We start from the raw sequence: 13968 nt of genomic DNA, 5'->3' as shown, positions 1-13968 counted from the left end.
TGGCGATTAGACGTTCAGTTTTATCAATCGGAAACGGACCATGTTCTAGAAATCACACCCGATCTTCTATGGGACGTGTTAGAAGAAGATGCGAGCGATCGATACCTCTTCTTTGCCGAGAAAGTGCAAGATTATTTAGATGCTATCCATAAAGTGCCCATGACCGATCGACCCCAAACGCGAATGTCATTTCTCCAAAAATCACGAACAGACGAAAGAGCCTCGAAAAATTGGATTTATTTCACGATAATTGTTTATTTGTTAACAGGATTCACCTTCCTATTTCAACCCTACATGCATTACTTATGCGTGACCATCTTTTTCCTATTTGTGTTTTATTTTTATCGTCATTCTAAATGAAAGCTGAAGATTTTTGGAGGGGAAAAAAAACGAATGACTTGGAGGGGGAGTAACTAACCAGTGAATAAACTAAAAATCAGTTAGTACTTACAAATTACAAGAAGATGTTTCTTCTTTCACAGCACAGAGTGATCTGAAGTGAAACTTGGAGTTTAAATAGATAAGCAAGAGTCTCTTCCAGAAACAATTTTAACATGTCTGGTTTTCTGGATCAAGTCGGCTGGGAAAAAACTCTAAGAGCTGAAAAAAAAAAAAAATTTGGTTAATTTTTATCATGTCTTTAGACATGATAAAAATTAATTACCTCCCCCTTTTGTCTGGGAATGTTGTCTCATACTTTCTAAAAATAGACCATCACTCATCCTTTTTAAAGAATGGGTTCTGGTCTATTTTTAGAAACGGTGAGACAACATTCCCAGACAAAAGGGGGAACTAGTTAATTTTTATCATGTCTAGAAGACATGATAAAAATTAACCAAAAGTTTTTTTTTTTTTTTTTTCAGCTGTAAAAAATTTTGAGAAATTTTTTCCCAGCCAACTCGATGGACAAGATACCATTTTTTAAGAATGGACTCTCGTTTACCTATTTAAGCTTTCCAAGTTTCGTTTCAAATGAGTCCGTGCTGCGGATACTGTTTTCCTGAAGATCTTTCAATAATACCACTTTCTCGGATAAAATTCATCACCATTCGCTTTTTTAGCATAACTTAGATAGATATAGAGAAATTCGTCGTTTTTATGATCTTTCGGGTAATACACATTTCCATTTTCGTCTCGTGCATATCGGATGTAATTTGTCTCTGGCTTTTCCCGAATTCTATCCTGTATATAATATTCTTTTCCAATGCTGGATTTAGGATAAATCTCTCCTCCTCTCGCATTGACAGCATACGTTTTCACATTTACATCCAATGAATTTAACGGGTATTCTCCTCCATTGTTTAATTTAGGATAAAACTCGTCTCCGGAATTGGATTTTGCGTACCGACGAGGAAGCGCTATATATTCATGACCCCGATATTCCACAGCGTAATATTCATTTCCATGCTCGTCTTTGGCAAAAATAGGTCGATTGTCATTATCGAAATAATACAGCTCCTGTTTAGGTTTTTTAGGATCTTTCGGATATCATTCTTTTCCAAATTCATCTATGGTGTAAACCGAAACCATGTTTTTTTCCTTTACCGATCTTGATATTTACATGAGTCACCTCCGATTATCCAGTTATCTTTTGATACATCTTTCGAATCCAGTCTTCAATCGATTGGCCCGTCGTTTTGAGATGTTCGGAATTATGAACGGTCAAATAAGCCATGTAAGCGGCTAGACCAAACGTGAGGACTAATAAAAATAAAAAGATGAGCCGGTTCGTTAAGAGGGTGACTGCGACTAGGATGATGCTGATATAAACCGTAGAGTAAAACAATATACCTTGACCTAAATAACGATCCATTTTTTTTCTACTTTATTCCATTTGAATCAACGAGTCGGCCGAGACCGGATAGTCATCGGTCGTGACGGGCTTTTCACCCGTGTACAACAACGTCATGTCAGGATCGGGGAGGGCTTTTAATTTTCGGTCTTCCCAGTAAGCTGAACGAGGATGCGTGACGAGAATTCTAAAAAACAATTTCATGTCGCGCTCGGTCCAAATTTCATAGACTGAGGTAAGGAGGGGAATACCTTCTGGATGTTGCGTCGCATCAAAAACAGCTTCTCGTCCATCTATTTTATATCGCGCTCCATGTTCCGGTATAATACGACTCAGCTCTTGAACTTTAAGTCGAAGGGTTAATCCAGCCGGTAAAATCCCTTCATAGGCTTCTTCTTTGGGTACGCATACGTGATACCCGTACGGAGTGGCTCGAATTCCTTCTGTGGAGGAAGAAGGACAAAAGACAAAAGGTTGACGCCAATTACAAGTGGCGTATAATACGGAATCGGGAATAAATCGTCCCGATCGTATGCGATGGCCTTCACGACACGTTTCGGGAACGCTATAAGTCGAAGCCTGTTTCACGAATCGCTGCGACCAAAATTTCAAACCTTGCCGTCGAACGCGTTTCTTTCGAATTTTTCCCTTTTCGAAAAGACACATGTGAGGAGAAGTGGGTAAATAAATAGCCGTTTTCAATTGTTTGAGGAATGGGTACGGCGTGCAGTCGGGATGAGAACAAATATTATAGCCGGGAATATAAACTTCTTCGTTGGTTTCGTCACAAGAGGCACGAGGTTCATGATCAAGAGTCGTCCAGGGCCGAATCCAATTCGCAACGATCGATAAATGATCGAATTTAAACACATCGAGATGCCGATACTGAAACGCGCCGGGGATGCGCGGTCGACATTCATTTCCGTCAAAAAATGTTTGAGGAGGACACGTTTGAATTTCCCTCCGAGCGCAATCAAAATATTGATCGCTCGTATCGCCTATCGCGAGTTTCGACGACGACGACTTATCCTCACAAGCCCATTCAACCGTATATTGATCCGGCACTCGATAGCCTGGTTCTAGAACCGTACGTTTTCGAGTTGGATCACACGTGTAAGCTACAGCTCGATCCAAGGATGTTGAAAATTGATAGGACGGGAGATGTTTCGTATACTCGTGAGCGGGAACGACAGTTTCGTTCGAGCTCGGTTGAACATTTTCACAGAAAAGAGGCGGTTGGCATGTTTGGGACGTTTCGTCGTACACCATCGGTAAATGGAATAAGGCATCGCCGATCCATGTGTCCCAGGAAAGAGGACAGGATACAGTGTCGCGAACCATTCCGTTTTCACAAATCGCGTAAGCCGGAGAGTACAGAAAAGATCCTTTTTGGACGATGGGGAGAGGTCGTTGCGTATTATCCGGAAATCCGTCGCAGAGATCAGACACGCATCGCCGATAATGTGTCGAATATTTTTCTCCGGGCGAACATCGAATCATTTTCGGTCGATGGCCACGACACTCGATATACGTCACCTCGTCAATCGGAAAATGTTGACCGTCTTCACAGTAAGATACGAAATGTTTTCGCGAAGTGCAAGCGTCGTAGTAGAAAAATGTCTTGGGCGGACAGGCGATTCGAATCGGTTGTTCTTTCTGGCATTCGTAATAAAAACGTCGATTGGTTGGATCGGGTAAAACCGATCCGTCATGCTGATCGATGCAGGGATTGAGGGGAATGCAGGTAGAAGGAGAATGGTCTTCTTGACACATGAGCACGTCTAGAACACGACCGTGCCGACATCGATAATAATAATACATCATGGACTTTTCGCGGGGTACAAAACTCTGCGATCGTAATAAAAACAGGTAGAGGTTTTTCCTCGTTGCGGGGAGCTGAGTATCATCGGGCTGTCCAAAACATTAATCTTTTTCCCAAATCCGTCCTTCCGCGAAATAATATTCGAGTGGGAGAGGAAACGTCCATGTTTTTCCCGTGGAGGTGTGAAACGAAACCTCGTTGTCGTTTGAGGTCTCGATCTGATATTGGAAACGCGTCGTTGTCGTCCGAGGAGAAGGAACTTTCGGGGACGGGACCGAAAAATTATAGAAATACAAGTAGCAGTAGTATAAACCCAAAACGAATAAAAGTATGACGAGCATCCAGCCTTTATTCATAAACGAGATGTGCCAATTATGGAAAGAGCAAAGAATTCCGAAAAAGAACGCAGCAGCGTGTTGTTCCAAACCGAATTATCGACATTTTTTAAAACAAGATCGCGCGTTGGATGAAATGCCGGCTCTGTATCGCGAATGTTTATCCTGTCAACAAAAAAGAAAAATCTTGGCGCGATAAAAAGTAAGTCAGAATGGATTCGTATCGTCTAACCCGGCGTTATTTTCGTCAATTGCAACGGCTTCACTTCCTCTCGCAAATGCGGCAACGCGATTGGTATCAAGTGCAAGCGTCGTAGTAGAAAAATGTCTTGGGCGGACAGGCGATTCGAATCGGTTGTTCTTTCTGGCATTCGTAATAAAAACGTCGATTGGTTGGATCGGGTAAAACCGATCCGTCATGCTGATCGATGCAGGGATTGAGGGGAATGCAGGTAGAAGGAGAATGGTCTTCTTGACACATGAGCACGTCTAGAACACGACCGTGCCGACATCGATAATAATAATACATCATGGACTTTTCGCGGGGTACAAAACTCTGCGATCGTAATAAAAACAGGTAGAGGTTTTTCCCCGTTGCGGGGAGCTGAGTATCATCGGGCTGTCCAAAACATTAATCTTTTTCCCAAATCCGTCCTTCCGCGAAATAATATTCGAGTGGGAGAGGAAACGTCCATGTTTTTCCCGTGGAGGTGTGAAACGAAACCTCGTTGTCGTTTGAGGTCTCGATCTGATATTGGAAACGCGTCGTTGTCGTCCGAGGAGAAGGAACTTTCGGGGACGGGACCGAAAAATTATAGAAATACAAGTAGCAGTAGTATAAACCCAAAACGAATAAAAGTATGACGAGCATCCAGCCTTTATTCATAAACGAGATGTGCCAATTATGGAAAGAGCAAAGAATTCCGAAAAAGAACGCAGCAGCGTGTTGTTCCAAACCGAATTATCGACATTTTTTAAAACAAGATCGCGCGTTGGATGAAATGCCGGCTCTGTATCGCGAATGTTTATCCTGTCAACAAAAAAGAAAAATCTTGGCGCGATAAAAAGTAAGTCAGAATGGATTCGTATCGTCTAACCCGACGTTATTTTCGTCAATTGCAACGGCTTCACTTCCTCTCGCAAATGCGGCAACGCGATTGGTATCAAGTGCAAGCGTCGTAGTAGAAAAATGTCTTGGGCGGACAGGCGATTCGAATCGGTTGTTCTTTCTGGCATTCGTAATAAAAACGTCGATTGGTTGGATCGGGTAAAACCGATCCGTCATGCTGATCGATGCAGGGATTGAGGGGAATGCAGGTAGAAGGAGAATGGTCTTCTTGACACATGAGCACGTCTAGAACACGACCGTGCCGACATCGATAATAATAATACATCATGGACTTTTCGAGGGGTACAAAACTCTGCGATCGTAGTAAAAACAGGTAGAGGTTTTTCCCCGTTGCGGGGAGCTGAGTATCATCGGGCTGTCCAAAACATTAATCTTTTTCCCAAATCCGTCATCCAATACGTGATGGATCCCCAAAAAGGACGCCATTTCACACTTTTTCATCCGGCTATGGATACCCATACAGAAGAGTCGCTGGTCTTCTTTGGAAAACGTCGCTTGTTTCTTACGTTTATGTTGAAACGGATCGTTCACCAAGGTTTGAATGCCGAACAACGGTTACAACCGAACGTGTTATTGCCTCTCAAATCGCTCGACGATCCCGTCTATGAAACACAACGCAAGGCTATTCAAAATATTTGGGAGGTCGATGCTCATTGGTATACTACGGAGAATAAAAACGATATTGCCGTGAAGAATACGGCTCCTTTCATCAAAACCGAACCTCAAGCTCTGTAATTTAAAATATCCATCGGATGGGTGAGATGATTCGGATACGACACGATTTCAATCGTATGAGGCCATTTTAGCATGTATTTATAATGTAAAAGATCGTGCCGTCTCAGCGTATCGAGCCGGATAGCTGAAATATAGGTTTTTTCTTCTTTGGTTTTCTCGTACAAATAACAAATACCTTGATCGACGAACACGTAAACGTCTTGAGGAAACAGTTGCAGAAGCGACTTGTCCTTGGAAAAGTGTCGAATCACAGTATAATGAGAACTCGTAGGGATCGGAACCGGTTCTAATTTATAAAGGAGGAAAGAAAGAAAAATGATACACCCGAGCGCGATCATTCTATGCATTGTATTTCTAGTGACTCTCTTGAATCTTTTTTATAAACCCGATCTCCGGATGCCTTCTATTCCTCCCTCATCATCAAACTCACTCTTTCTGATAAAACATGGAATCATCTCGAACCGGGTACTTATTGTATTCCCCAAGGAATCCCGACCGCTTGTCTTTCTTCCTCGGAAATTCCCATTTTTTCGGCCTCGGGATGGCTCTGTGCTCCTCGTTCCTCTTTCACCCATCCCTGTCAACATCCAGAAGCCCGTGATCCTTCTCTCAATGTTTTAATAGATCGTCGAACCCAACAACCCGCTCAAGAAGTAGCCGATTATTACGAAACGTTAGAAGATGGATCGTTCCGATACCAGTGTCAATGCCATTCTTTAGATCGACGAGGTAATCGAATGATTCAAACATATCCGTGGGTCTGTTCTGTCGATTACTGCGTTCGAGATTTGTGGAACGTGCCCGGACTAGGATGGGACGCCGAACGACACGTCTGTGAATGTGGACCCTACGTGCATCGAGTCCTGGGCGATCTATCTTCCCCCTGTGTTTTGGAATATACACACATAGACGAAAAGCATAGGTTAACGGGAAAACGAGAATGTATGACCGACCAATCTGTTGAATTCCGACCGATTTATTGTCCAGAGAATCAGTCGGTGTTACGGTTCACAAAACGGTCTTGCGAGGCAACACAGCGTACGATTATGTCATTGTACATGGAACAAGTGTTCCTAAAATTTCGAGAGGTCAAGAATGACATCTCATTTCAAACGAATCGAGAAAAATTTTCAAACGGACCAAGAATTGAGTCGGTTTGAAAAGGAAGACGAAAGCCCCAAAGAGGAAGGATGGTCAAAGAGACAAACGTTCGCCATTCATTTACTACTGGTAACGGCAGGTCCTACGATTCTTTTCGCTTTACTGGGCAACGTATTGAAGATTCATTATTATGTCGTCTGTTTAATTCTATTATTTTACTTTGGAGCTCTGGCCTACTTGATACGATACCGATTTCAGTGGCTATTGCAAGCTTTTAAAGAAAGCCAGAAATATATTCGTTGAATATGGGACTTGAAGAGTGGATTATATAAAAAAAACTTTGAAAAAATGAAGAGGGAGAAGAGTAATAAAAAAGGAAGAAGCAATAATTTAACCATGGCGATGGATCCTGTACTTATTCATCTATCTCCCAAAAATTCTGAAGGTAAAGAGTTAGATTTGGAAATATGGATAAACCCCGATGATACGGATGACAAGATTATAGAAATACATCGTCATGATCGCAAAGACAAAACGAAAGAATTTGAACCCTGTTGTCAAAATCCTTCTTTAACTCCCGTTATCCTCCAACGTAGAGAAAATGAAAAGAATAAGACGATAGATAAAACATTAGAATTGACCAAAGAAGCCATCCACATGTTGAAAGAAGTCTTTTCGGGAAATGGAGAATTCAGTACAATGGAATTTGATGCATCGTAATCTGAGGTAAGAGCTGATTTTAGACAGCCGACCAAAGAACCTGAAGTTGAGAAAGCAACAAGTTGTCAAGGTCGTAAACATAAGAAAAGAGTTAATAAAAAGAAATAATACATTTAAAAAGACCTCCCCATCTTTCCATGAATTTCTTGAACAATTAACTGTTTTCACGAGACTCAATCCACATCTTTGCTAGATCTAAAGAGAATCTTGAGAGAAGACATGGCTTAAACTGTTTCCAGGAGAGTTGAAGTGCAGGCTTTTTCAATAGCACAGAGGGATCTGAAGCAACAGTTGAAATGCTGAAATATATAGAACAGAAATTCCATTCTTAAAAAAAAACTGGGATGTCTTGTCAATCGAATCGGGTGGAAAAAATTCTTGGCTGAAAGAAAAAAAAAAAAAAAAAAAAAAAAAAAACCACTTTTTGTTAATTTTTATCATGTTTTTAGACATGATAAAAATTAACTCTACCCTCCTTTTTGTTTTGAATGATGTCTCACCTTTTCTAAAAATAGATTTCTAAGAATGATCATGTTTTTCTTGGAAGTCTATTGTTTACAAACATGTCTAGACAACATGTTGACATCATTCAAAACGAAAAGGAGGGTAGAGTTAATTTTTATCATGTCTAAAAGACATAATAAAAATTAACAAAAAGTTGTTTTTTTTTTTTTTTTTACTGAAGAATTTTTTCTCCTAGTTCTTAAAAATATTTTTCAACGATATCTCGATACCTCTACCTACTTTATTCCCCCCCTCTCTTAGTATATAAATGGTTGAAAAAGAAATCGGGGTTCATTCTGTTTCGTAAAAAGATAGCGAACACATGGCAACGGATAACTTAGTCATTTCATGTGAAGAAGATCCCTTTGAGGATATTCCAGATACGGAACCCACTTTTTATGGACCATTTTCACACGTTTTTAGAGTACCGAAAAAGTCTTCTCCTTCTCCAACTCATTCTTTGGAAATACTGTCTTCTCCTCCCTCGTTATCCACTCATCAGCGCTCTAGAAAGAAGAAGTCCTCACAGACCAAGCTTCACCAAAAAATTGTTGGTGTGTTGGCTGTCACCCCTGATGGATATACTCTTACGAACTGCGTCCGGTTTATAGCCAGAGACCTGAAAACACATACGAAGGAATTTATTCGGCAATTGAATGCGGATCTGGAACGACTTCATATTGAAAAACTCTACGTGGCGAATGAACCCACTCGAGAAAAAATTCATCAAAAGGCACCTCTCAAGTTTTTATGGACTGTTATTTACAAACCTCAACATCGTCAGCCACAGCAATGTCCATCTTGTCGATCGAAATCTTGTCATCGATTTATGGCCATGCTAGCGCTCCAACAATTAGTGAAATTTGCTGTTCATAAATGTATTCATTGAGTGGATAGGTAATCAAGGAATTTTTCTCTCTTTTTCCTTTTTTCAGATGATCCAGAGAAACAAATACTCTACTTCATATGGTTTAGTGGTAAAGACCTCATCAGGACAGGTGGTGATGATTCATCGAAAAATGCCATACTGTTTTCAAAATTATTTAATTCAGCTTTTAAAAAATAAACGTATCGAACCACCCTTCGATTTGGAAAAAATATCGGTGCTTCAAGATGAATTTGAAAACCATATTTATCCGACTCTCCATCCCAATTTACAAGACGATTATGATCGGTACAAGGCTAAATTAGCTTATGAAGATGAATGGGATTTCCCGCATGGACAAATGGATAAAAGACGCTTCAAGAAAGACGACGACCCTCGATTCAAATGGTTCAGAGTCGCGTATCAGGAATTTGAAGAAGAGTCCGGCTACCGATTCGCCTACCAACCCTCGGACCCTTAATCAGTATCCCTTAATCAAACTAGAATTTACGGGATTAGATCAATGCATTTATACACAATATTTTTTATAGTCGAACATCCTAAACATTTACGCCGTAATACCTACTTTGATAATTATTCTCCTTTCCAATCTCAAGCAGCTTATAGAATGGCTCTCGAACGCAATATCGGGAGTATTGATGATCGGATGGTCTATCGGGGTTACTTAATTAAAATCGAAGAGGCTCTAAAGTATCTAACACGTCAACAGGAAATGAAAAAGGACGGGAAGGATCAAGTGTTGCTGTATTTTTTAGACGGAGATAAATGGAATCCACCCGATTCTATTTGTTATTTAGAAAAGTAAAAAAATGGAATAAGATCCCTTAACCACCCCGCATTTCCCACTTGAAGAATCCATCCTATCTATTCTTTTTTTAAATGTCTAGGGATGTCATCCGACGCATTCTCTCCGCCAAAAAAAAAACAAGTTCCTCCCACCTACCCCAAAAAGAAGAAGAAGAAAAAGAAGAGGAAATTTCCCATGAGTCTTTTCGAGAACCCTCCCCCCCTCTCTCTTCCTATATATAAAAGAAACCGAGAGAAAAGTTGTCTTTTCTTTTTTTTCCATCTCGTCCTCAGGAGAGAGAGAGAGAGAGAGAAAACCAAACGCCATGGAGTGGTTACGGCGAGAGTCTTTTTCCCTTGCGATTCGTTTCCGGTTCGCCAAGACAATTCCCCTCACGTTTTACTTGGGGTCGGGCACGCTCTATTTTCGAGGATCGGAACTCGTGACTTGCCTTTCCCAGCAAGGGACTTGGATGAGTCCGAAAGGTCAACGGACCCTTCAGCAATGGATCTCTCGAGCCCCTTTTCACCCTTACCGATCCTTAACGACGGATCTCTGGATCGATACGTCGGACCGCCCCAGCCGGATTCTCCGCCATACCCCTTTTATCACCTTCGATTCCCTGGAAAGACTGCTCAACGATTTGGGTCCAGACGCTCTCCTCTTTTCGACCTGGCTTCAGAGTGTGATGAGAGAACCTCTTCAAATCCAAGAAGATTCTCAGACCGGGGAAACTTATTTTAGTCCCGTGGAGAACAAAGTGATGGACTTTCAGTTTCAAAATTTATCGGAACTGTTTCAATGTGCTTTATGTTTTTATTCTTCTTAAAGAGTGGGGGGAAAGGAAAACTAAAAATTGTAGAATAATCATAAAAAATAATTTTGTTTTTCTTTAAAAAAAATATTGAGATAGTCCAATCTTGGGGAGGAGGTGGAAAATTCAAAACTATTATCTAAAACAGATGTGGCGGTCAGTCCATTTCGATCCACGGAGGAGGATATGTGTGAGATTCTCTGATCCATAGTGAGTTTCAGAAAAAAAACTGCGAAAGTTTCCCCCCCCCCTATCTCCAAAAAATGGGTATCCAGGTTGAATGCACAGTACAGACTGATGGGAAGCCGAAACTCGAGTTTCTTAAATAGAAAAAAATAAGAGCTCCTTCTAGAAATAATTTTAGATGTCTTGTTTGGATGAGTGAGTCGACTGGGAAAAATTTCTCAGCGCTGTGGAAAAAAATTTTGAGTTAAAAAAAAATAAAAAAATAAAAAAACTTTTGGTTAATTTTTATCATGTCTTATAGACATGATAAAAATTAACTCTCTTTTCTTTTTGTCTGGGAAATGATGTCTCACCGTTTCGAAAAATAGAACATATCCCATTCTTGAAATTCTATTATTTTAGAAAGGATGATGAGTGATGGTCTATTTTTCGAAACGGTGAGACATCATTCCCAGACAAAAAAAAGAGAGAGTTAATTTTTATCATGTCTATAAGACATGATAAAAATTAACAAAAAGTTTTTTTTTTTTTTTTCAATTCAGAAATTTTTCTCTGAGCTTTGCCAATTTTTTTCCCAGCCAGCTCCATCCATAAAACAACACCTCTCAAAATCTTTTCTCACTTATCTATTTAAACCACTCGAATTTTTGCTTCCAATGAGTCCACGCATCTTGGCCTTTCTTCCACTCTGCTCTGAGAAAGATAGGATAGATTGTTTTCGGTGGACCGTCCTGTTGACGCATTTACCTGACGCGAAACTCGGAATATCTGCATAAATAACAAAACGTCCATTTTTAAAAACTCATCGTCTAGTCCATTGAGTTGGTTGGGAAAGAAAAAAATTCTCAGAGCTCTGGAAAAAATTTCTGAGTAATAAAAAAAAAAAAACTTTTTGTTAATTTTTATCATGTCTTATACACATGATAAAAATTAACTGTCCCCTCTTTTTGTCAAGGAAGGATGTCTCACCGTTTCGAAAACGAAACCAAAACTCATCCTTCTCATGGCAATTATTCCAAGAATGAGTCACGGTTTGTTTTTCCGATTCATATAGAGAGCTATATATAGATAGTTTCCCTCCTAACTCCCTCTATTATGACTATTAGTCTTTTCTATTTTTCCAAGAAATATACAAAGAATGATCCACAGTTTTTTTTCCGTTAATGAAAAAAAAAATGCTTCCACCTACCGACTTCTTTTTAGTACCTCTTTAGGTGTCTCCTCCTTCTGGATCTTTTCCTTCTCCTCTCTTCCTCGCGAGCAGGGAATTGGAAATGCTGTTCAGGATGCAACGCTCGTAAAGGCTCCATTTTCTTCCTGGAGAGGGCGTCTACGGCAAACACCGTCTTGTCATGAAATTGGAGTTGGTAGTAAAGAGGTCCATGAATAATGTACACGGAGCGAGCTCGCAGTCGATAGGGAATCATACGATACCCGTCGGCTTCTGATTCCATTTCCCATCCATAAAGACGGATAGAAGCTTCTCCGGTTTGAAGAATATGAACCCACTCGGGTGAAACGTAAAACAGTTTTAAAAAGGTTCCAGCATCGACGGCGATCATATTTTCCTATCGCAGATAAGCGTGTAAGCGAAAGGTTCCTGCCTCCATCATCGATTGGAAAGCAAAATGCTTGAAAGCTTCGATGGACGAAAAATAATGCAGGATTTTTCCATCGTAACAGGATAAATAGCACATGGTTTCTTGGACGATTTGTTCCATACGCTCCGGATCCCGAAACCATTCTTCGAAACGGGAGAGAGGTTCCCATTGATGAGCTCGTTCGAGATGACAGACGGGCGTGATTTCCACCAGGGTAGGTAGAACTGCAACGGCATCGGTCGACATTTTAGTTTTGCTTGGTTGGGAAGGAAGAACGAGAATGAACCCTGTAGGCAGAAAAACTCGGATCTATATAAATACTAGTGGAAAAAAGGCGAGGGGAAGGGAAGTTCTTCCTTCCTCCCAAAGAAAGAAAAGTGGGTGGAAAGAAAAAAATCATTTCACTCTCAGAAAAAAAAAGAATTTTTTTCTTGTCAACATGTTGTCTAGACATGTTTCTAAAAATAGATTTCCAACAAAGGTTCATTCTTTTCTTAGAAATATATTTTTAGAAAAAAACTGACATATCCTTCACAACAAATTTCTTTTTTTTCCCTCCCTCCAGTCAACTGGATGGGCAAGCGTTTCGGGTCAGATCAGTCCGTGCTGACATTATTTTTTTTAAATACAATGGAATTAGTATAGGAATGTACTAGAAACTGACCCAAGGTTGAAAAAAAATATCAAAATCAATACTCACTTCTTGACGATTTCTTTTTCCAAAAACCTGTCGAAGAATTCTTGATGGGTTATTCACTCTCTAGACCTGTCTGAAGGGAATCCACTCTAAGGTGAGCGCGCATTTACCTGACGCGAAACTCGGAATATCTGCATAAATAACAAAACGTCCATTTTTAAAAACTCATCGTCTAGTCCATTGAGTTGGTTGGGAAAGAAAAAAATTCTCAGAGCTCTGGAAAAAATTTCTGAGTAATAAAAAAAAAAAAAACTTTTTGTTAATTTTTATCATGTCTTATACACATGATAAAAATTAACTGTCCCCTCTTTTTGTCAAGGAAGGATGTCTCACCGTTTCGAAAACGAAACCAAAACTCATCCTTCTCATGGCAATTATTCCAAGAATGAGTCACGGTTTGTTTTTCGAAACGGTGAGACATCCTTCCCAGACAAAAAGAAGAGGGAGTTAATTTTTATCATGTCTAGAAGACATGATAAAAATTAACAAAAAGTTTTTTTTTTTTCATCACTCAGAAGTTTTTTCCTCCCAGCCGACTCGATGATCCAAACAAGACAGATCCAAATTGTTTCTAGAAGGAACTCTCCCTTTTCTATTTAAACCACTCGTGTTTCCAACTTCAGTTCAGTCTGTGCTGTGAATTCGACCTGGATACACACTTCTCCCTCCTGGAAAGAATTTCTGTGAAGGTATGCGAACATTTTTCTCAGCTCTTAGAAAATTTTGCCAGCTGACTTGCTCGACGAGAGACATCGAACATTCTGTTATCTGCGGAAGCCGTTTCATTTTCGTGCAGTCCATGCTGTGGACTCACCTGAATATCCATTGCTCCCTCCTCTTCTGGAAAGGGTCGTAGCTT

Source organism: Stegodyphus dumicola, chromosome 9 (genome assembly GCF_044657685.1).
Source record: "Stegodyphus dumicola isolate Sdum_Otavi_A_Nest chromosome 9, ASM4465768v1".
NCBI classification, from domain to species: Eukaryota; Metazoa; Arthropoda; class Arachnida; order Araneae; family Eresidae; genus Stegodyphus; species Stegodyphus dumicola.
The sequence above is the reverse complement of the archived record's forward strand: the minus strand, read 5'-3'. Positions refer to the sequence as shown.